The sequence below is a fragment of the Macaca mulatta genome, chromosome 6 (assembly GCF_049350105.2).
Source record: "Macaca mulatta isolate MMU2019108-1 chromosome 6, T2T-MMU8v2.0, whole genome shotgun sequence".
NCBI lineage: Eukaryota > Metazoa > Chordata > Mammalia > Primates > Cercopithecidae > Macaca > Macaca mulatta.
The window spans coordinates 21,569,356-21,594,703 of NC_133411.1; the positions used below are offsets into that span (position 1 = coordinate 21,569,356).

The 25,348-nt window shown below is 35.4% G+C and overlaps 1 protein-coding gene across 2 annotated transcripts in view; it reads right to left on the bottom strand.

Moving 5' to 3' along the window:
- The window catches only part of CDH18 (cadherin 18), a 1,124,701-nt gene that overhangs the window by 770,293 nt on the left and 329,060 nt on the right, over nt 1–25,348 (bottom strand). For both annotated transcript variants that reach the window (XM_078004402.1, XM_015139758.3), the window contains exon 2: nt 10,758–10,819. The gene's annotated coding sequence lies outside the window, so the exon portion shown is untranslated. The remainder of the gene's footprint in view (nt 1–10,757; nt 10,820–25,348) is intronic.

The following is a 25,348-nucleotide window of genomic DNA, read 5'->3' on the forward strand; positions in this document are numbered from 1 at the left end:
TAACCTAATGTGATAAAGAAGTTTTCCGAATAAGACTGTCAAAGAAAGCAGTGACACAAAAGCATGAGCTACATATTTTTTCTGTTCAAAAAACTATTTCTGACATGATAATGAGTTCTGCAGGGAGATTATTAGAGTTACCATCTTGTAATGATGATAAGTCATTGATTGTCATCATTGTCCAGCAATGTCTTGTACTCAGTGTCCCTGGCACATATGCCCATATTGAACTAACCTCATCATTGCAACAGTAGAAAAGAACAACCAAATATATTTAACAAACTCTCTACTTCCAAATTTCTCAAAAAATCTTGATTTCTTATTGGCTGGTTTCTAAAAATTTAAGGAACAACATAAGCCTAAAAAATTGACAATTTCATGTTTTAGGCTCGTAAAATTAAAAGTAATAAAGTTTGTTTATGATAAATAGATGAAAATATTACATGTTTTCTTGACAGTTTATAATTTTCAAAATTTGAATTGTACATGACTTTACGTAATGTATTATTTTATCATCAAATACATGTTGTTGCTTGTAATGTCCTTTCCTCTGCATTCAACTTGAAAAAATTATATGCCAGTAAGATAAATAAAGATCCTAGCGAAACAATCTCCTAAATCAAGGAAAGAGAGAGAAAGAAACAAACATATCTAGTTTGTCTTTTCTTTATTCTATTCAGCCTTTAAATGACAGATCTAATGTCTGCATTTAAATGCAAAAAACAATAGTTGACAAGAAACCTCCAAACTTAAAAATCTTATATTTGACTTGGTATCCCTCTTGCTGATTTACTGGCACCCAAGAGTTGCATTAAATCAGAAGTTAACAGCCATTTTTTAGTAGATATGTCCTCAGTTCTATAAAATGGCTTTTCTTTTCCTTGCAGAGCAGGCTTAATAAATAAAACCCTCTTTCACACTGGAATTAGACCCAAACTTTATTTTACCTTCATACAAAACAATCTGGATACACCATTTCTGAAATAATGTTGAAAAAGATGGCATTCTAGTCTGAAGCGAGTGAAACTGTATCAAAAGAGGTTCTAAATCATTTTTATATCCCCATAAATATGCCTGAATTTGAATCCAAGAACAAATATTATGAAAAACAATTTATTTTTTGAGGTACAACAGGAATTACAGCACAGGGTAAGGCAAAAAGAAAATAGCTGTCAAACAGGTCAGTTGTGATAGGAGAGAAGGTTCTAAAATTATAGCCAGAAAACCTGAGTGTGAATGCCCACTTGATCTAGATTGAGTTGTTTAATAAGTTCTTCTCTGAAGAAATCGGGAAAGTAATACCTTTCTTATCAGATTTTAAGAACAATCAAAGAGATCACTAACCCAAATTGCAGTGCCTGGCACAGAGCTTGGCATTGTAATCACTCAAAAATGCTTATAAAGTTGAAGGATATGATTTGAGATAAGTCAGTGCCCCCTATTAAAATACACCCACACCACACATAAAAACATGCATATAATGCACAATAAAAACCTTTAGAGCACTATTGTAGCACCGAAATCCTCAGTATTTCGTGGCACTCCTTGGAAATTATGGTCTAAGTAGCTTTTATTCTTAACTGTCCTATGATACAGATTTTCAGAAGGGAGTAATATATAGCTAATGTGGCAAGAGCTAATGTTAACATTATTTTTGCTTCGCAAGCCCTTATGCAGAAAAGGACCGTGTGATGCTGAGATGCTGTGATTATTATTGTCCTTGTTTTAATGGAGGACCATGTTGATTGATGGTTAGCTGAAGAAAGACTACCATAATTTATAGGAAGAGAAGCAAGCAGTAGCATATAAAAGTATGGAAAATATTATCTATAGATTCATAAGGTGCTGCTAAGTACAAAAGTAGTAGGCCCAAACAAGTACTTACTACACAGTTTGTCTTTGAGTTAATTATATAACGTATCAAATTAAATACACAGAAATTAAGTCAGAAAATGTGTATAGATGCCATGCTACTCTTTTATAAAACTGCCTTATAAAAATCCTCTCTCAGTTGCACAAACTTTATTCTGGTGACTATTCATTATTTTTGTATATCAATGATGGCCTACTGTAATTACTAAACCAGTTACAAACACAGCTGTTTTCCAAACGATCTATATTTCGGTATGATTTGTGTCTATCCCTTTGTTGTTGTTTTTATTTATTCAAAATCCTTTTAAGTAGCAGATCTATTGAGAATTTAATCAAAGGTATAAAACTCTAGGCAGGAAAAAATTCATAAAGAAGCAACATTTTGAACATGCTTTGAAGGTATTTGAAACAGGATTTCTTCTATTTTACTTGAGGGAAAAATAAAGGAAGTAAAAATGCAAGCAAGATAATAATCTATTAATAATTAAGAAGAAACCACTGGCCTTGATTACCAGATTGCCTCAACCATGATGCATTTCTGGGTGAATAAAACTATATACATCCCCCATTCATGATGGTTAAGAGCAAGGAATCAGTTCCAGAAGAACTCACAATTAATCAAGTTAGTTTCCTCATCCATAAAACAGACATGATACCTGTTTAACTGGATTATTCTAAATATTAAATGAAAGTATATATGCAAATCACATAATAAATTGGTTTTAAATTGGCATCTCATATTTTTATGCATAACATGAAAATACCTAGGATTTGGGAATTCTTGCTTTCCTTGATTTTCAAAATCAAGGCAATATCACATGATAGGTTAATCAGCTACACTCAGTTCTTTTCCTCATGCTCAGCTTACCCCTGATATCCTTCTTTCTGGGTTTCTCCCATCTCCTCATCCACAGGAGCCATATCAACCACAGTTGATTCCTTCACAATTAATGCCTTCCCACCCATGCAGTCTAACATTTTGTTAATCCTATAAACGAGTTCATGCAAATGGACCAAGAGTAAAGATGCTGTTCCTTCCCTACCCCTCTTCAGATCTCAGCCTCCTGATACTCCATGAGTATTTCTGGAGGTATATTCTATAAAATTGGCCCTTCACTACTTTCCTTCCTTAGTTAAATATGATTAGTATATATGAAGCTATCTTTTGCTAAGTAATGTTAACTAGCCTTGGGGGAAGCAGGAGCGGGGTTCAATGGAGCAGGCAAAAAGGTAAAATGTAAAAATAAATATGGTAAAGACACTGTCCTTGATATGGTTAGTTAACTACAGTTGTTAAGACAGTAGACTAGGTAAGATGGAATTGGTATTCTGTTAATAGATGAACGAAAGATGGGCTGGGCGCGGTGACTCACGCCTGTAATCCCAGCACTTTGGAGGCCGAGGTGGGTGGATCACGAGGTCAGGAGATCAATCGAGACCATCCTGACTAATATGGTGAAACCTCGTCTCTACTGAAAATACAAAAAATTAGCCGGGCGGAGAGGCGGGTGCCTGTAGACCCACCTACTTGGGAGGCTGAGGCAGGAGAATGGCGTGAATCCAGGAGGTGGAGCTTGCAGTGAGCCAAGATTGTGCCATTGCACTCCAGCCTGGGCAACAGAGCGAGACTCCATCTCAAAATAATAATAACAACAATAATAATAATAACACAAAATTAGCTGGGCATGGTGGCAAGCGCCTGTAATCCCAGCTACTAGGGAGGCTGAGGCAGGAGAATCACTTGAACCCGGGAGGCAGAGGTTGCAGTGAGCCAAGATCACACCACTTCACTCCAACGTGGCCGACTGAGGAAGACTCCATCAAAAAAAAAAAAAAAGATATATTTTTAGGAAAACAACAATTCTAGTAGTTAAAAAAAAAAAACATTTTGCCACTCTGACTTGTCAATAATAGATAGTAGTTAAATTATTAGTCATAGAACAAGTTATAAAGAATTTTAATTAAAGTGGAAGACCACAGAACATTTAGAAGCAAGAAAATTTATGAGAAAATTTGCAATGAGCTCAAAGAAGACTAGACCGCTAAAATATCTACCCACATTTTTCTAATAAATAATTATTTTACTTGGCAATCTTCCAAAAATATAAATATTATTTGTTCATAAACGCACACTAGTTTTCCATCAATTTATATTAAATGTGAAGTGTGTGATCACTGAATTTTTTTGAAGTCTCATATAAGGTTACTTTTCAAAGAAATTGAAGATTTTGGTGAGACTTAAAATATTGAGATGATAGATTTACTGCCGACTGGATCTGGGTTATTTCTTCAATGAGACATGTTTCAAACAGCTGACACTGTTGAGTAAGCAGAAGAGATGCTTGACTTTAAGCAACATGAATAATGCTGTTCATCAACAAATGTGCAAGATACTTGAAAAGTGCATAATCATATTCCTTCTCATAAACTGTCAGCTTGATTCTGTCCCCCAGGGAATAACAAGTCTTTATAAATCTACCATGGCTATGTGACAAGGGAAAAATGTTCATCTGAGACACAAGCACAAATTCTCCTTGCCATGGACCTCTGCACCCAAACCAGCAGCAGCAGAAGCAGTTGAGGGCCACTTTTCTCATAAACAGAGAATTCTCTGATGCCCTTTTCCAGAACTACTTATTTGGGAAACAGAGTATATATCTCTCAACAACTGTATCTAGAAATCAGAGTTTTTACCAGTTCAAACCAAACAGAAAAATAAGTCAATCCTGGGTGACCTTCTGCAGGCAGAGGCTCCATGCTGATTGTTGGATGACATTTGACAAGTTTCACTGCTTTGTACTTAAAAATACAAGTTTAAGCAAATGTTGAACTTAATTACTTTTGTTTTAGTTGATATTTTAAAATAACACCATTTCAATTTTATCCACAATTCTTCTAGAAAGTAATCACACCTACATCACGAGTAATTTTGAGGAGTAAATGAGTTTACAAACACCAATCACTTAAGGCATGCACTAAATAAATATTAATGACTACAGAATTACAGCCTATTACATATTGCCATGTGTGAGGTTATACAATGTGCTTGATTATTTTATGTAACAACATAAGGAATACCTATTGGACTAAGAAAGTCATATATAAATAAACACAAAGAAAAACAACTAAAGTATTATTGGAAAAGCACAGCAAAGTATCTTTGTTTCTAATATTAACTGTACAACAATAGATATATTAGTACTCAGCATTTTTCTGAAAACAAAAGAGAATATTAAATAATATGATCAAGCAAAACTCATTATGTGATTTTTTTAAAAAATTATTTTTAAAACTTCATCAAAATGGTGTGAGATAAGTTTTAGTATAAATCTGTATAAATTATGTACTGACATTCATTTCATTTAAATAAATAATTTTTTATGTAATTGCCTACTAAACTTGGGAAAGTCTTAAATTATGAAATAACTTAACTCCTTTAAAATTTATAATTCAGTTTATGGTTCTACTTCGCTAAAAAATCAACAAGCATCTTTTGAATTCTGTTGTAAAGACAAATCAATCATTAAAGTGAAAATGTGCCTTTTGGAGAATTTTTTGTCTGGAGAAAATTTTGATGAAATATTTACTTTTATCGGTTATAAATGGGAAGAAGAGTGTGAACATTCAGAAATGAAAGCCCACATCCTTAACTAGGAAACTGCTGACTCCCACACTGGGGACTTTTTTTTAAGGATGCAAATTGAGATGAAAATTACAAACATGACTAACCAAAACAGTAGAAAAAAATTTCCTTTTTCAGGGACATTAATACCAAATCTGTCTTCACTGTTGAAACGCTCTTGATATTTAAGCTCTCAGAGTGTTATATTTTACAATATCACTTCAAGAATAATTTAAGAGAGCTGAAGATTAAGTGAGATTTAATGTAAAGTCAACATAAAGACATGATTAGGGCTCAGTTTACAAAGACAATTTGTGTAAAATCTTTTCTTCCACTTTTTTGTTGTTGTTGTTCTACTTCCTTTAAAAATGTTTCAGCAATGTTGGAGTCTGACAATTTTTTTTTTTTTTTTTTTTTAGACAGAGTCAGGCTGGAGTGCAGGGGTGTGATCAAGACTCACGGCAACCTCCACCTCCCGGGTTAAAGGGATTCTCCTGCCTCAGCCTCCTGAGTAGCTGGGATTACAGGTGCCCGCCACTATGCCCAGTTAATTTTTGTATTTTTAGTAGAAATGGGATTTCACCTTGTTGGCCAGAATGGTTTCGATCTCTTGACTTCGTAATCCACCCACCTCAGCCTCCTAAAGTACTGGGATTACAGGCATGAGCTACGGCCCACGACTTTTTTTTTTTTTTTTTTTTTTGAGATTGTATCTTGTTCTGTCACCCAGGCTGGAGTGGAGCCATCTTGCGGCTCACTGAAACCTCTGCCTCCTGGGTTCAACAAAGCTATCTTGCCTCAGCCTTCTGAGTAGCTAGGATTACAGGCGCATGTCACCACACCCAGGTAATTTTTCTACTTTTAGTAGAGACCGGGTTTTACCGTGTTAACCAGGCTGGCCTCAAACTCCTGGCCTCAAGTGATCGACCCGCCTCGGCCTCCCAAAGTGCTGGGATTACAGACGTGAGTGAGCAAAGGCACCCAGCTAGACTAATGCATTTAGGTAAAATTCAGTAAGTGAACATTGTCATCATATTCTTCCCCTTTACATTGCATATAATTCTGTTAATTTGACTTAAAGCCATGGAAACTTGAACTAACATAAAAACTGAGCTGTAATTGAGCTTTAACTTGTGAGATAAAATCTGTGATGTTCTACAAGCTCTACTATAACCCTTTCTGAAATTGTGCTATGAAACTTAGCTCTAACATGCAGAAAAATTTATTCAGTATAAATATAATTCTGTGTACAATTACCTACAGACTTAGGGATGGTGCTGTAAAATTGAAACACAATAAATAATTTAATAAATTATAATTATATTTTAATTTTTAAAGTTATAAATTTTTCATTTGCATTCTGGGACAGGAAGATTGATGCAATTTTTTTCATAAAACACACCCACCCACTGTATTTTTACAATAATGATGAAGTATGCTCACACCAATAGATAAAACTATGCTTCTTTGTAACAACATGATTGATTAAGATAATGAAGCCATGTATGCTACAAAATCTTTCATAATATGCTTTTTATATCTTTTTTATTGTTACAACATGTGTTCCTGCATCCAAAAAGTATTTTCAAACAAAAAAATTGTATTTTCAATAGGGATATGTTCTGAGCCCAGGTAATAGAAAAACTCAACCTTGCTAAGTTTGTAATGTAATCAAGGTTGGAGTGTTTTGAGGAGCATTGAGGAAACATACAGTGGTGTGGGATGAGGCAGGCGGGATCTACACTTAAAAACTGGATGGCCTTGTCTCTTCGGATTGAATGGATTGTGATTTGGTTTATATTTTGCTGTTGCTGCATTGCATTTAATATATTACCAAAAGGAAAGATCCATATTTCAAATTAATGCTCAAAAATAATAATGAGCACATTATGTGAAACAATAGATTTGATTTGAGAATATTGAATGTTTTGCAGTATCAGCACTTTTAATCCTTTTCATTTATACAAATAATGAGAATTTCATACCACATATACATACTAATCTAAAAAGTTAGGAAACTATACAGAATATGTGTTATGAAGTATACTTTACACAAAGTAAGTTAAAATGGTATATTTGATTTAAAACTTGCTTTCTTATATTTCATTTTTTGAAAAAATTCAAATATTTATGCAGTTGTTTTTTATTATGCAAAGCAACTGTATACAAAAATTATTAATCACTTTGAGAGGCTGAAGTGGGTGGATCACAAGGTCAAGAGATCGAGGCCATCCTGGCCAACATGTAAAACCCCCTCTCTACTAAAAATACAAAAAAATAGCTGGGCATGGTGGCACACGCCTTTAGTCCCAGCTGCTCAGGAGGCTGACGCAGGAGAATTGCTTGAACCCAGGAGATGGAGGTTGCAGTGAGCCTAGATCACGCCATTGCACTCCAGTCTGGCGACAGAGCAAGACTCTATCTCAAACAAAAAACAAAAAGCAAAAAAAAAAAAAAAAATCACTCATCAAAACAGTGAAAGGTATATTTTATCAACTATCAATCTATATTTTTCAACATTGACACTTATTATAATTTGTTACTATTCAATGATAAGGGCTTTTTGTTAGTAAACATTATCAGTAAAAGAGATTTACATAGGTAAATGATTATTAATAGTCAGGAACAGTTATATCTCTACATTTGAACTACAAAAAAATCTAGTAACACCTCTAAAAGTTGGCATAATGTCAATGCTACTTTGATGGTCCTATGTCCTATGACATTTGAAAAGTGTACCAGTAAGAAAATGTTTATTTATTTATTTGAGGAAACAATAGTTTAAATAATATTCTTTAAAAGAGTAATTTCAGGGGTGGGAGGATAAGATGGCTGACTAGATGCAACCATCTCGTGCAGCTGGGTGGTAGCCTAGCTACCAGCCATTACACTAAAGTATCATCTACTAGGTTGTATCCCAAACTACAACACCAAAAATTATCTTGCTAATGTACATACCTGTGAAACTAGGCACAAGAATCCACTGACACATAAAAGTCTTGTATAGAGGACTAGCCCTCTGAAAGTATCCAGAAACATAGCCAACTACTTATACTCAACATACACCATGGGTAAAGGAACACCTATCCTCCCCAATGAGGAAGAATCAGCAGAAGAGTTCTGGAAATTCAAGTGAGAGTGTCTGCTTATCTCTAAACATGTCCACTAGATCCCCAGCTATGGAACTTAACTAGTTTGAAATAATTCAAATGATAGACATCAAATTCAAAATCTGGATGCTAAGGAAACTCATCGAGATTCAAGAAAACATTAAAACCCCATCTAAGGGATCCAATGAATCCAGTAAAATGATCCAACAGCTAAATGATATAATAATCATTTTTTGAAAAGAACCATACTGAACTTTTCACTGCAAGAATTTAATAACATAATCAGAAGAATTAACAGTGGAATTGACCAAACCGAGGAAAGACTCTCAGAGCTTGACGATTGGTTCTTGGAATTAACTCAGTCAGACAAAAATTTTAAAAGAACATAAAAAGTGAAACAAAATCTCCAAGCAATGTGGGATTATACGAAGAGAACAAATCTACTCATTGGCAATCCTGAGAGTGAAGGGGAGAGAATAAGACGCTTGAATATATATTTGAAGATATAGTCTACAAAAGTCTCTCTAATTCTCCTAGAGGTTGACATGTAAATCCAACAAATACAGAGAAGGTCAGCTAGATACTACACAAGATGACAATTCCCAGGGCACACAGTCATCAGATTCACCAAGGTCATCACAAAAGAAAAAGTTCTTAAAGGAAGCTAGAGAGAAGGGTCAAGTCATGGACAAAGTCATGTACAAAAACTCATGAGGTGCGCAGTAGACATTTCACTAAAAACTTTACAAGTCAGAAGATATTGACACATATCTTTTTCTTTCTTTCTTTCTTTTTTTTTTTCTGAGATGGAGTTTAGCTCGTTGCCCAGGCTAGAGTGCAGTGGTGTGATCTTGGCTCACTGCAACCTCCACTTTGCAGGTTCAAGTGATTCTCCTGCCTCAGCCTCCCAAGCAGCTGAGATTACAGGCATGTGCCACCACACCCAGCTAATTTTTGTATTTTTAATAGAGACAGGTTTCAACATGTTGGCCAGGCTGGTCTTGAACTCCTGACCTCAGGTGATCAGCCTGCCTCATCCTCCTAAAGTGTTGGGATTACAGGCATGAGCCACTGCACCCAGCCTATTTTAAGCATTCTTAAAGAAAAGAAAATACAACCAAGAATTTTATTTCCCACCAAACCAACTTCACAGGTGCAGAAGAAATAAAACTTTTGTTAGATAAGCAAATGCTACGGGAATTTATTTCAACTAGAACAGCCTTAAAAGAGGTCCTTAAGGGAGTGCTAAACATGGAATTAAAGAATGACACCTGCTACCACAAACACAACAGATCCTGGAAAGGCTGTAAAGAAAAGAGAGCTCTTATTCATGTTGGTTAGAGTGTAAATTATGTTCAGCCACAGTGGCAAGAAGTTGGGAGAGTTCTCAAAGAACTTAAAACAGAGCTACCATTCAATCCAGCAATTGCATTACTGTGCGTATACCCAATGGAAAATAGATCTTTATACCAAAGAACACATGCATTTGTATGTTCATTGCAACACTAGGCACAATAGCAAAGACAAGGAATCTGCCTAGGTGTCCATTAATGGTAGATTGGAAAAAAAAAAAAAATGTGGTACATACAACGTGGAATACTATGCAGCCATAAGAAAGGAATAAAATCATGTCTTCTGCAGCAACATGAATGGAACTGAAGGCCATAATCTTAAGCAAATTAAATCAGGAACAACAACAACAACAACAACAAAAACAAATACCACATGTTCTCGCTTATAAATGAGAGCTAAAATTAGCACACGTGGACATAAATAAGGCAAAAAGAAAGACATGGAAGACCGCTGGAAGAGGGAGGGAAGGAGAAGGAGGAGAGAGAGGATGGGTTGAAAAACTACTGGGTACAATATCACTACCTGGGTACAATATACTCATGTAACAAACTTGCACATGTATCCACCCATATAATAAAAAAAAGTTGAGTTTCTTAAAGAGTGATTTAAAACACAGAATATGCTAAATTTCTAAATAATTCAGTGTAATTCTAGATGATCCTTAAGAGAAACTACGTCCTTAAGAGAAACTACGACAACAATATTGACATTTCTATAATATTTTTACAGAAATTTATCACAGAAATGTTTTAGCAGAAATTTATAAATTCATAATTTATAACAGAAATTATAAGTTTTACCTTATAAATCACTTCAGGAACGTTTGGTGTGTGTTCTTCTTATACGTTGCTGTGGTTGAGTCCTGCATAAAAATAAAACAAAAATATAAAACATATATTTCAACACATACAAATCTATGCATAGTTACAACATATTTATTATGTTACACATTAAACAGAACTGAGTTTGGAGAGCAAATACATTTTTGAAGAGATAAATTTTTGATAGGTTTGAACTGCTAGATTTTTTTTTTCTTTTTAGGGCATGACATTTTGAAACTATGTCCAGTTAGAATTTTAGCTCCATCATGTGTTAGCCATGTAGACATGGGCAATTTAGTCTTGTTCTTTGACCCTTGGTACGTCATGACATAAAGAAGTTTTAACTTCAGTGTTACAATTTATTTAAACAATATTACGCCTTAAACATGGTCAAAATTTAAATATAAACTATTTTAGTGATTTTACATAATATAAAATGTTTATAAAAGTTATTTTCATAAATTTAATGTTTTATGATTTGAATAACCACTATACTTTCAAAGAGAATATGAATAGAAATGCAAGAAACAACGTTCAGTATAACCTGAAGTATAATATGATTAGCAAGGGAGTATTGTAAATCAATTAAAATATATATTTTTCTAGAATTATGACTTTTATTTCAATAAATTAAACTTGAATATAATCCCTAATGCATACATTACATGCAGTATACCGAATAATATATATGTTGTATGTATACACAACATAATGCTTATTGGATTGAAGTGTTAACATTGGAAAGTCAATATTAAAAGAAGAAAACTAAGAGGTAAAAATATGTACTCAGAAGATAATAATCCCTTTCAGAAGCCAAAAGCAGGAGCATAAGAATTATGCTTATTCCCTGACCTTAGCCCAAATCAGCTTCCTATGTCCTTAGTTGACAATGTGATTTGATACATGATTTCTATTTCCTAAAACTGATAAAAATTACACTTACAGAGCTCAAACAGATGCCTCAAACATTTTAGGAGTATGTCAGTCATTCAGCAATTATTTATTGAGTGTTACTATGTGCCAAACATTATTATTTATACTAGGAATGCAACACATAACAAAAGAGATAAAAGACACTACCCTCATGGTACTTATGAGAGGTGACAGTGTGCTAGCAGCCCTCACTCTCAGCGCCTCCTGTGCCTCGGCGTCCACTCTGGCGGCGCGTGAGGAGCCCTTCTGCCTGCCACTGCACTGTGGGAGTCCTCTCTTTGCTGGCCGAGGCCACAGCCGGCTCCCTCCGCTTGCAGGGGGGTGTGGAGGGACAGGCAGGGGCAGGAACCGGGGCTGCGCGCAGCGCTCACAGTCCAGCGCGAGTTCCGGCGGGCGCGGGCACGGGCTCAGGCTTGGCGGGCCCCGCACTTGGCACTTGGAACGGCCGGCGCCGCCAGCCCAGGGCAATGAGGGGTTTAGCACCCCACCAGCAGCTGCAGTGGGTGAACAGGGTCCCCCAGCAGTGCCAGCCCGCCAGCACTGTGCTGGAGTTCTCGCGGGGCCTCAGCTGCCTCCCCGTGGGGCAGGGCTCAGGACCGGGACCTGCAGCCCGCCATGCCGGAACACCCCGTGGCGGTGAGTTCTCGCGGGGCGGGAGCCTCCTCCAGGAGCGCCCTCGGTCCCATCAACCGCCCAGGGACTGAGGAGTATGGGAGCAAGGCGCGGAACTGGCAGGCAGCTCTGCCCTCGGCCCCGGTGCGAGACCCACTAGGTGAAGCCAGCTGGGCTGCTGAGTCTAGTGGGGACTTGGAGAACTTTTATGTCTAGCTAAGGGATTGTAAATATACCAATCAGCACTCTGTGTCTAGCTCAAAGTTTGTAAATGCACCAATGAGTACTCTATATCTAGCTAACCTAGTGGGGACTTGGAGAACTCTTCTGTCTAGCAGTCTGTGCCTAGCTAAAGGATTGTAAATGCACCAATCAGCACTCTGTCAAAATGGACCAACCAGCTCTCTGTAAAATGAACCACTCAGCTCTCTGTAAAATGGACCAATCAGCATGAAGTGGGTGGGGTCAGATAAGGGAATAAAAGCAGGCTGCCTGACAAGCCATTCTGGTTTCCTGCCACGTGGTGGGTGCTGTGTTGTTGTGCTCTTACAGTAAATTTTGCTGCTGTTCACAGTTTGTATTCACATTGCTTATTTGAGCTGAACACTCACTGGGAAGGTTTGCAGCTTCATTCGTGAAGCTAGCGAGATCACGAACCCACCAGAAGAAAGAAGCGCCAGACACATCTGAATGTCTGAAAGGACAAACTCCGGCCACAACATCTTTAAGAACTCTAACACTCATCACCAGGGTCCGAGGCTTCATTTTGGAAGTTAACAAGACCAAGAACCCACCAATTCTGGACACATTCACATTTTGGGCATGCTGGGAGGGGTGGATGAGAGAAAAGTATACACCCAAATAGGCGAATATATGTTGTATATCAAGATTTCCTAAGTACTGTGAAGACAGAAGTTAAGATGTGTCAGTGTTCGTCAAAGTAGAAATGTCTGATACCTGATAGCTGGAATCTGGGTGAAAAAAATCGGGAGTTGAAGAGAGTCTGAAGTGTCTGCAAGGGGTTAACTAAGAGTGAAATGTAAGAACTGAGTCCTTTAAAGTCAGGGAAATGAGAAATAGCAATCACTAGGATGAGAAAAGTAGGAAATGGGCTATGATGTTCTGGAAGTACTAAGAGAAAAACGAGATTTGTAGTAGCTTGGTGGTATCTGTCTATCATCTATATATCTGTCTATCATCTATCTGTCTGTATCTATCCATCCATCCAACATCATCCTCTATCTGCTTGTCAGGGCAAAACTTCCAGAGTCTGTTAGAACATGTAATACTCATAAGCTTCAGGGTTACCATAACACCTCCATGGACCTTTTCCAAAATGACCACCTTAAAACTAAGAGTAAATAATATCTGATGTGACTGATTTCCAAGTTTAATTCCAGGAACTATTGATGACACAGTGTTCCCGTGGGCTGTCATTAGGAACTGGTGCTCATCACAACTAATGCACAATATGTACACTGCAACCCAGGCTCACATGATTTGGGGTGAGAAGCAGCAAAGATTTTCAAGCGATAATTTTAAAAATTGAGTTATTAGAATATTATACTCTATGGAAAATCATGTGTAAGCATGTGGGGACCTATTTATACATAGCTGACATTTTGTGCTAAGGTTAATATAGACTCTTTGGAAAGAAGGCAAAAAGCATATGGCTGATCATTTTATCTTGGCTCTATTGCTACCATAGAATAAGCAGCACCCTCTGCAGTGCATAGAGCCCAATGCACAGCTCTGACTCTAAATGTGATACAGTCTCCTTGAATAACTTTAATATCTGACAGAAGAAAATTAAGTTTCAGTAGTTCTTAGTATATTGACAAAAACTCTGTCAATTAGGAAATGTCACCAATAAACAATTCAATTTCCTGCATTGTATACATTTATTTAAATGCAATGAAACAATTCATTCAAATAGTTTTGAAAAAGAATTTATAATATTTACTTCTAAGAAACATCTATTTCACTTCACTTTAAATCACACTATCTTGTCTCCTTTATCAATCTCAGTGTGCCTAATGTTTTAAAATGCAACTATTATTTTACAGAAAATTTCAGCAGTATTCATTTTCATGTCTGAGCTCTTAAAATAATAAAGTATACGCTTAACTAGAGAAGGAATGTGTTAAAAATGTGTATGTAGTTGTACAAAATATATTCTCACTTATTATATAGGTCAGTACTTCAAAGTTTTCTATGTTATTTTGCAGAGCCCTTCATTTCAATTCATTCTCCAATTTACAGGTTTATAATATAATCACAATAACTAAAGTCTCTGCAGGTTGACCAGAAATAACAACAGCAAAACATAGTATTATGTGGCAGCATAATAACATATTGGAATCCTTTGTTGTAAGTTTCTCATTGTGTTTTTATAGAACCAGGCTAAATAAAAATGAGAATGCAAGTTTTTATTTTTAAAAATCAGAAACTCTCCATAAGAGTGTCAGTAAGAAAAAAATACATAGAAGATGTCTGTTGAAGTAAGCTTTACTCCCGAAGTCACGTCCTCCTCCAAGGAAAACTCATATTCAAAAACTATTTTTTCATCCAATATTTACTCATTTAATTTGCTAACCATCTTTACTATACTTGGTTTCAGTCAGCATTCCAATAACTGAATTTAAACAGCAGAAAGGACAATCCTCCATGCGAAAAGTTGTGTTTGTAATGTTAAACTGCACATAAATTTGGATATATTAATGCTGTTTAACCTTAAATCACTATTTCTAATATGATATTGGATCAGCAAAAATCAACCAATTAATTTTTGAACAAATTATCACATATATGGTTATAACTTTTTGTTTTTATTTATTTGTATTTAATTTTAATTATTTTTCAATTCAATGTCCAAATCTTACAACATGAATGTTTTTGGTTATTATTAGTTTCATACTTATGTGTTCAGTATCATTAAATCAGAAACAGAAAGTCCTAAAATACCCTAACGCTACAGGAATATGAAGAGGTGGCAATTGCCTGGTTTTGTATACAAAGAACTCAGAGAAAGCTGGTATGAGTAATCAAAAGATGAACTCCAGGTGTACTGACCCTGAGATTCACTATGGAATTCATAAGTCAAGCTGTAGTTAAAACCTTGATTTTTGCTAGTGAAGCCCCTGAGCAGAGAACCTAGGTAGGCCATGTCCAAAATCCTGACCCATGGAAGCCTTGAGATAATTTATCACCCACAACAGGAAACAAATATAGTGTTTGGGACTTGAAAATGGTGTGCTGCTGCAACGAATACCTAAAAATAGTGTGACTGGCTTTGAAACCAGAAAGTTAGTAGAAGCTGGAAGGATTTTAAGAAGCACAAGAGTGAAAATCTGAATCCCCCTGAACCAATTGTTAGAAAACTGGATTTTGAAGATGCTCAGGCCCTCAGCCCTCTGAGGGAGGGCTCAGAGGAAAGTGAGGAATGTTACTGAAAGCTAGAAGAGATGGAATTGTGTTATGCAGTAAAAGAATGTTAGCAAAACTGTGTCCTGTGGTTATGCACCAATCAGAGCTTTTAAATGATGAAATTGGATATATAGCTGATCTTTGAACAACATAGGTTTGAACTACATGGTTCCACTTATATGTGGACTTTCTCCCACCTCTGCCACCCCTGCGGCCCCAAGACCAACCCTTCCTTTTCCTCCTCCTACTCAGACTACTCAATGTGAAGAAAATAAGGATGAAGGCCTTTATGACGATCTACTTCCATTCATGAATAGTAAATCTATTTTCCCTTTCTTATTACTTTCTTATTTACATTTTTTTCTCTAGCTTACTTGAGAATACAGTAATACACAGAATATACAAAATATGTGTTAACTGTATATGTTATCTCTAAGGCTGCTGGTCAACAGTAACCTATTAGTAGTTAAGTTTTGAGAAGTCAAAAGTTATTTGTGGATATTCTACTGCATAGAGGGTTAGTCCCCCTAGCCCCTGTGGTGTTCAAGCATCAACTGTATAGCTAAATGCCACAGATGCTGCCCGGTTTCTTCTTGCAGTTTATAGTACAATGTGAGAGGAGAGAGAGAGATTGCGGAAAGGTTAGACATGAACAGAAGTAGATTATTTTTAAAATAATTGGCCTTGCCAAGTGGCAAGAGATGCCTACCAAAAATGGCTGGTGAAAGTATATCTTATAAACAAAAAAAAAAAAGTGGATATGTGACTGCCCAACCTTTAGTTAAAATCTTGGAAAGTTCAAAATGTCAAGAAGACTTAATTAACACTAAGTTCCTTTCAATAAATTAAGGGTATGCCTTACAGATTTTCTCAACCAAGAGCCACAGCCTTTAGATAAGCCGTAAAATCCAGTCAAGAAAATCCAACATTTCAGAAGTGTAACATACTAGCTATTGCTGTCCCCAACACTTCTGAAATGCTGGATTTTCTTGATTGGGTGTTACGGACTAGTTATTGCTGCTCATCTTCCATTTTTCCTATTTTTGAAACAGCGTTGATAAGTAAAATCCTATCCTTGTTCCACCATTATAAATTGGGAGAGTTGGGGGACAATAACTTATCTCTTAAATTGTGCAAGTTCACAGGCAGAGAATTGTGCTCCAGGAGTTCTACTTAATGAATTACACTGAGACCTCTTATATACGCTTGGATTTGATTTATAAGTTATACTGAATTGACGATATTGTGATGAGATTCTGGATTTTGAGCTGATGGTGCAATGGGATGAGAATCTGAGGAACCCTGAAAGGGGGTGGACATATTTTGCATTTCAGAAAGACTTAAATAACTCTATGTCAGAGAGTGGTAGATTCCCATCCCCTATTGTACAGGTACTGTGTAATCATTTTACCTTGAGTGTAGGTAGGATCTAAGAATATGATGGGATAGTCAGTCTGTTAGTATGATATTATGTTACGATATGTTACATTACGTTGTAAGACTCCATCATAGCAAGCTGATTCTCCTGCTCACTTAGCAGAAGTAAGATACTATTTTGGTTAGGTCCTAAGGGCTACTTCTGGAAGCTGAAAGTGACATCTGACTAACAGCCAGCAGAAGATGGGAAACCTAGTTCTACAACTGCAAGGAACTAAATTCTTCCAACGAATTAAATAAGCTTGGAGAAGACCTTGAGCCTCAGGTGGAATCATAGTCCTGACCAACACATGGCTTTGCCTTGTGACAGCCAGACAACTCAGGCCTAATAGGCCTGATTTACAAAAACTGTGAAATAATTGGATGCTGTTTTAAGCCAGTACATTTGTGATAATTTGTCATATGGCAATAGACCAATAATGCATCAACTCTCAAAATAATATTAGGAATTCATAAATTTATAATTGAACGTTTTGCTTAAATATAAATGCATTATTTCAGCAGTCCCCAAATAGTATTCCATTCCATATTATCCTTTTGAGTATGTTAACAATTTTGAAAACTTTAAAAAATATTATGTCATATATCCTTAAATTGTACTTAACAAAAACCTGGAAAATAAATTTTTAGAAAAAACAAGGGGTTTGAAAAATAGAGCATTTACAAATTATAAGTAAGATTATTTATGAAATGCTTTTATAGTCTATTTGTATCAGTAATTATTTATCCTTTAAATACTTGAAATGTAGAAATTAACAATCAGTGTTTTGTAAATAAGAATTGCCAGAGGCCGGGAGTGGTGGCTCACACCTCTAATTCCAGCACTTTGGGAGGCTGAGGCGGGCAAATCACGAGGTCAGGAGATCGATAACATCCTGGCTAACACGGTGAAACCCCGTCTCTACTAAAAATACAAAAAATGTAGTCATGCGTGGTGACAGGCGCCTGTAGTCCCAGCTACTGGGGAGGCTGAGGCAGGAGAATAGTGTGAACCCAGGAGGCAGAGCTTGCATCAAGCCGTGATAGCGCCACTGCATTCCAGCCTGGGTGACAGAACGAGACTCTGTCTAAAAAAAAAAAAAAATTGCTAGAGAAAAGTACTTGTATTCTGTGTGGTGTGGCTTTGTACTTTCAACCTAAAATGATAATTCAGATTGTATTGACTGAATAGCATTGGAAAATCATCAGCAGTACAACTCTACAATGTAATATAATTAGAATGCAATGAATAAATAATCCATTGCTCCTTGGAATGTAGAAATTAACAATAACTGCTTTGTAAATAAAGATTGCCAGAGAAAAGTAGTTATATTCTGTGTGGTGTGGCTTTGCACTTTCAACCTAAAAATGATAATTCAGATTGTGTTGACTGAATAGCATTGGAATGTCATCAGCAATACAACTCCACTAGATAATATAATTAGGATGCAATGAATAAATAATATTTCACTCCTTGATACAAGGTACTGCTTGTTAGTGTAGGGGTCATTTGTAAGCCAATTTTGTTATTACCCTTAAACAGCATTGTTGTTAAATTGTGATAAATGGGAAACCGTAAATTGGGAGAGAATTTTAATGGTCATTATCTTCATTAGCTAATGAGATGTGCTAATTATGTTTGTAAGTGACAATAATTTAGTAGCCCTGGCTTAAAGGCCTCACAGAGCAATAACTAGGTCAGTCCTCTGCAATGTGTTTTCACAATGTTGGAAGGGACTTGATAATGAGAACCTAAACTTGATAGTAATGTTTTCTATAAAATTATTCATTAAAATGTCTTCTTAAATTATGTCAGGTTTTATGTCGTTCTCCCATAATACCTTTGCATAAATTCTAAGGTACTGAGAATGTGACATCAAAAATTAAATTAGGGCAGTGGTATTTGAAATGTGTTCCCTAGCCCCATGGGGATCCCTGAGAGCCTGTCAGGGGTGTTCAAGGCTGAAACTATTTTTGTAATAATCAAATGATGCATTTTTTGTTTCCACTGTGTTGACAGTGACAGTGATGCTAAAAATAATGATGGTGGGTAAAAATACTGATGCCTTTGATTTAGCCGTTGAGTAATGGGATATCAGTTATCATGTTGCATGCTAGAAATATATACAATTTGTATTTGTAAATTAAAAATTGGTCACTTAAGTAATTAATTGGTTTGAGAAACACCGGTGCCTTTGCATACATCAAGAAAGTGACTCTAAACCATATTACGACTTATTGTATTCTTCAACACTTTACACAAGCAGGAAAGAAAGAAGGGAGGAAGAAAAGAGAAAGAAAGAGAAAAAGAAAAGAAGGAAGAAAGGGGGGAAGGAAGGGAAGGGAACAGAAGGGAGGGGAGGGGAAGATGAGGAGAGGGGAGGGGAAGGAGGGACAGGGGGACAGAAGGATGAAGGGAGGGAAAAAGATGTCAATTTCTCCTTGATAAAAAATACACACACACACACACACACACACACACACAAAATTATGTACCCTCGAACATGCACTGTTTTTGTATTCAGTGTGTAGAAATCGGAACTAAGCATGAAGCTCTAACACTGTGTTATGAAGCCCAGTACATGTGTGGCACTTGGAGTTGTGAGCTGTGAGCTACACTGGCTGCTCTCTCATGGAACATTGTTTATATCTAGGTTTTGTTTGTTTGTTTGTTTTGTTTGTTTTTTGTTTTTGCATAGTGTCAGAAAAAAATTGTGACTGCTTAAAGTTGGGTATTGGGTACGTATTTTTTTGACTGTGAAAAGAGACCCTGCCTGTTCAAGGAAACTACTTGTTAGCATTTGTTGCCAGTGATGAAGTTCAATATTTCAAACAAATATAAAATTTTGGAAAGCTTGTATTTGCCCCATGAGTTTGACAGTACTGTAACACTTAAAGAATTTCCTGATCAGATTATTGATATTAGCAATTGTGATTTTTAAAATAATATGTGTCCATATTGAAAGATACATACATCTTTGTGAACAACCTTTTTAAAAAAAATGATTGATGCATGGGTAAAAAAATGTTACAAATAATATATGGGTAACAAATATTTTCATAGTGTAAGATTGAACAATGGATTTTAATTAACACAATATGAAAGTTTAATAAGGTAGTTTCAGCTTCCATTTGGCAATTAACCTTTATAAAAACTACCAATTGTTGAGTTCGGCTGTGCTATTTAAAAAACTCACAACTATCTGACAAAGGATTTTAAAATGCCTCCCTTTTCAACTACATGTATGAATAAAGTCAGATTTTTTTATGTGCTTCAACTAAACAGCATATCGCAATGACTGAAACAGAGAAGCAGCTGTAAAAATTCAGCTGGCTCTATTATGCCAGAAGCCAAACATTAACGAGATTTGCCAAAAATGTAAAACAATGATGAACTTATTATTAATTTTTTTCATCTTGGAAAACATATTTGTTTAAAATATTTTTGTTAACATATCACATCTGCATTATTTTTAAATGAGCTAGTGAAATGAATATTTTTAAACTCTTTAGCTTTTATTCATAATATAGTAAATACTGGCTCATACAAATGATAAAAAAATTGGGTTTTTAATACGTTTTAAGACTTCAAAGTTGTTCTAAGACTAAAATTGTGAGAAACACTGTCTGTCTCATGGTAATTGACAGTCAGTAGATAGGTTGACTTTTTGATGAAAAATGTATTGGAGAATAAAAGAATACTTATGAATGTGTTCTAAGTCTATATATACTTTAAGTTTTTCAACTCTGAAAGGCATGAATCACCATTGTAATCAATACACTAAGTATTTTGAAACATGGAAGACAAAAATGTGCTTGCTTCTTACTGATTACCCCACATAAGAGAGAAGAACAAGAGATCAGAGAGGAACCTAGAAAGATTCAGCTTATTGGTGAATAAACAAATTATTTTAGTTTTTATATTCATTATGATTTTTAAATATTTGTAGTATTAAATATTTTATTTACTAGTAAACACAAAGAGTTATCTAATAACAAGCGTGTGTGTTCTGTATGAATAATGATCAGTGATGTGGCAATGAGATGCTAGCATTTCTCGCTACGGGTGTAAGATGTCATGGAAATGACAAGACGCCACGGCACGTAGTAGTCTACTGTTCTACCCTCCAGAGCTGTGTGTTCTTTCCAAAGCAGAGAACATTGTGTTAATTCTATTTTCTGCCTTGAAGAAAAGCATAGCCAGTAGCTTTCCTGTTCTACTCAATTTCTCTAATTTATAAAGGTAAAATTCCATTAAATACTAACCAAAGATGAAGTAATGTTTTAAAACTGCATCATTCAAAAGGATGGCATACGTATACAAAATCAGTTCACAATGTTCTCTGTGGAACTTTCCTCAGTTCTTAAAACCTAATATAATTTTCAAATGTTTTGATCAAACTGACTCACCTTAGTGCAGAGATAAGGTAATTGAGATAATAAATTTTTTATTTTATTTCATTTTATTTGAGTTTTGCTCTTGTTGCCCAGGCTGGAGGGCAATGGCGCAATCTCAGCTCACCACAACCTCCACTTCCCGGGTTCAAACAATTTTCCTCCCCAGCCTCCAGAGTAGCTGAGATTACAGGCATGCACCAACACACCTGGCTAATTTTGCATTTTTAGTAGAGACAGGTTTTCTCCATGTTGGTCTGGCTGGTCTCGAACTCCTGACCTCAGGTGATCCGCCTGCCTTAGCGTCCCAGAGTGCTGGGATTACAGGCATGAGCCACTGCACCCAGCCAAGATAATGAATTTTAAATAGGACAACTTTTATGCTATTATGTAGAGAAATATACTAACAGTGTTCACAGAAGTCACTTTCCAATCTAACTTTTCATTCTCTTGTAAATCTAAGAGAACAACACCGTAAAACACTGTTAATATATTGTTACATTCATGTCACATTTCAGCAATAATCACATTTTTCACTGATGATTTAGAATATTTTATGTAAACCTATATTGCTGGAAAAAAAATGACCTCAAAGAAAATAAGTCTTTTTTTTTTTCTCTGTTAACTGAAGATAACATATGAGCTTCATGGTCACAACATTTAATTGCCTAATTTTTTTCCAAATTAATGATTTTTAGTAGAGTTATGGGTACCCATTATTTGTAGTTACCTACCTTGATGGTTAATATTGAGTGTCAACTTGACTGAAGGATACAAAGTATTGATCCTGGGTATGTCTGTGAGGGTATTGCCAAGGGTATTAACATTTGAGTCAGTGGACTGGGGAAAGCAGATCCACCCTTAATCTGGAGAAAACAATGTAATCAGCAGCCAGAGAATATAAAGCAGGCAGAGACGTGAAGCAATGAGACTGGCCTAGCCTCCCAGCCAACATCTTTCTCCCATACTGGATGCTTCCTGCCCTAGAATATTAGACTCTAAGTTCTCAGTTTTGGGACTCGGACTGGCTCTCCTTGCTCCTCAGCTTGCAGACAGCCTATTGTGGGACCTTGTGATCATGTAAGTTAATACGTAATAATCTCCATATTTTATATATATATGTATACATATATAATATGGAGTATATAATAGGATTATATATGTAAAATATATATATATATTCTATTAGTTCTGTCCCTCTAGAGAACCCTGACTACTCTTATTCTCCACTTATTTTATAAACATATCAGTTGGATTTGAAATTTAACCCCCATTTTACCAGAAATGTTACTAATATTATTTTCTGGATAATTTTCATGTTTCTACTGGGATCAAAAACTATCCACCAGCTTGTGCATAGGCTGGAGAAGAAGACTATAAATTTCATCAGGTGTGAGCTCCTTCATTGTTTACCACTAGCTAAGGAAAAGATTATGGTAATTTAAATTTTATTTACCTAAATATAAAAATACAAACACATAACAGTATGTAGAATAAATCGCATATCAATTCTACTCATACATAGTCATTAAAATGTATTTCTCTTTCAATCTAAATATTTATTTTGTAAAATGAATTAATAACAATGTAAAAGTGCCTAAATGCAATCAATAAATTATACTTTATAAGCATCTCTTTATTATATACTTTATATACTTTATTATTTTAATTCAAGTGGATAATTTTTCTGAGTTATTTACCTAGTTAGTGCTAACTACAGATATAATAATGCTTCAGTTTAAATGCTACAACCAGACCATGAATACTCTATGAAAAACAGTGAATTTTGCCAACGAAGATATTGATGTTCTCGACCAAGTTACTAGTTTGCATATTGAGTTCTCCAAAGAATCTTAATCAAAAAGTGCTTTAAAATTATCCCAAGGCATAAAAATGTAAATATTAGCATAATTATTATACAATTACTTCAGCAAATCATTACAATTTGTGACTAATAGCCCAAAGTCAGATATGAATTAAATATGAAAATATTTAATTTAATAGTGTGTGTGTGTATATATATATAATATCAAATTTTTCACCATCCTGTATCATGCTAATTCTGAAGCACCATTTTATTCTTCAATAGATCATGTAAAACTGACAATTGGAAATATGGCTGTTGTAGCTATCTATATACATAAAGACACAGAAACTACCACAACGAAACCCCATACAGACACAGAAACCAACACAACAAAATACCATAAAGTGGAGAAATATTGTTAGGTATCTTAAGTTTTCTATATGGTCTAATTCATTATTAACAATCAACTATTTTTTAAAAGTCACACATAATAAAACAAGTCCAATATTTTTACATGTCAAAGTCTTGGTTTTGAAAAATATGTGGCTTTAGAGTGATATAAAATTAGTGCTTCTTTGACAGACTGGGTACATTTTTATGCCCAGCAGGAATGTGAGCTAAGATATTCATCAAGCACAGTCTAAATTCTCCATTTTACTGGTTGACAAATCTATTGCTGTGACTAGTCTCCCAAGAATGCTTTTCTGGCAATAAGAACAAAGATTTAAGGAAAAGAAAAATAATCTCAGGATACATATTGATAATGATACAAGAGGCGACTGAGATAACCTGAAGATATCTAAATAAACTCAATTCAATCTCAAACAGATGTCATAATTATCCCAATTTTGCCTAAGAAAACACAACAGTTATTCATATTAGATTATAGATAATGAGCAACTTGGAAATTACATTTATTTTATATTTCCTCCCTAATATTTATGTCCTTTTCTCTAACTACACTTTCTGTTAGAGTTGATACTTCTCTGAAGAGACAACCTTTTTTTCCCCTGGTTATTATAGAGAAAAATAGAGTGTTTCATTATAGAAAAATATATTCCTAAAAGTCGAGAGAAAAAAGTCCAAAAAAAAATTTAATAAACTCCTCTTTCCTCTATGAATGCCAAGAGTGTTTTGTTATTTGTGAAAAAAATACATAGCAAAACTCCTTTGGAATAAATGTACAGTTTTGTAATTATCTGGATATATATAATTTCTGCTTGACAAAAGAAATATTCAAAATAAAAGTGCCAGTTTATTTCAGAATGCCCAGGAATATAAGGCACAGGGGCAATGTCAAAGATAATAGTAAGCTAAGAACAAGGACTTAAACAAGGACTGAAGGAGTATCAATTTTTTAAAAAGAAATTTACATTTATTTTCAAATAAGTGGAAAACTGGATGTACCTTTCTGATAGATTTATGCATAAAAATTAAAATTAAAAATATAAATATTTTATGCCTATACCATGACACATTTTTACATTGCTAGAGCAGTAAGCACCCTTTCTTAAACATCATTGTTACTGGTGATAAAAGACAAGACGTGAAGATTAATTTTATGTGCCAACTTGACTGGACTATGAGATGCCCTGAAAACTGGGAAAGCATTATTTCTGTGTGTGTCAGTGGATGTGTTTCTGGAAAAGATTAGCTTTTGAATTGGTAGCTAGTAAAGACTATTGACATCACAAAGGCGGGTGGACATCACCAAATCTATTGAAGATCTAAATAAATGAAAAAAGGCAAGCAGGGCAAATGCACCCTCTGCTTGAGCTGGGACATCCATCTTCTCCTCCTCTTGGATACAGGCACTCTTGGTTTTAGGGACTTTGATGTGGGCTGTGACTTACACCATTGTCTCCCCTGGTTCTCAGGCTTCTGGGTTTGTACTGGAACAATACCGTCTTTTCTCAGTCTCCAGCTTGCCAATGTCAGATTGGAGGACTTCTCAGTCTCCATAATTGAGTGAGTCAATCCC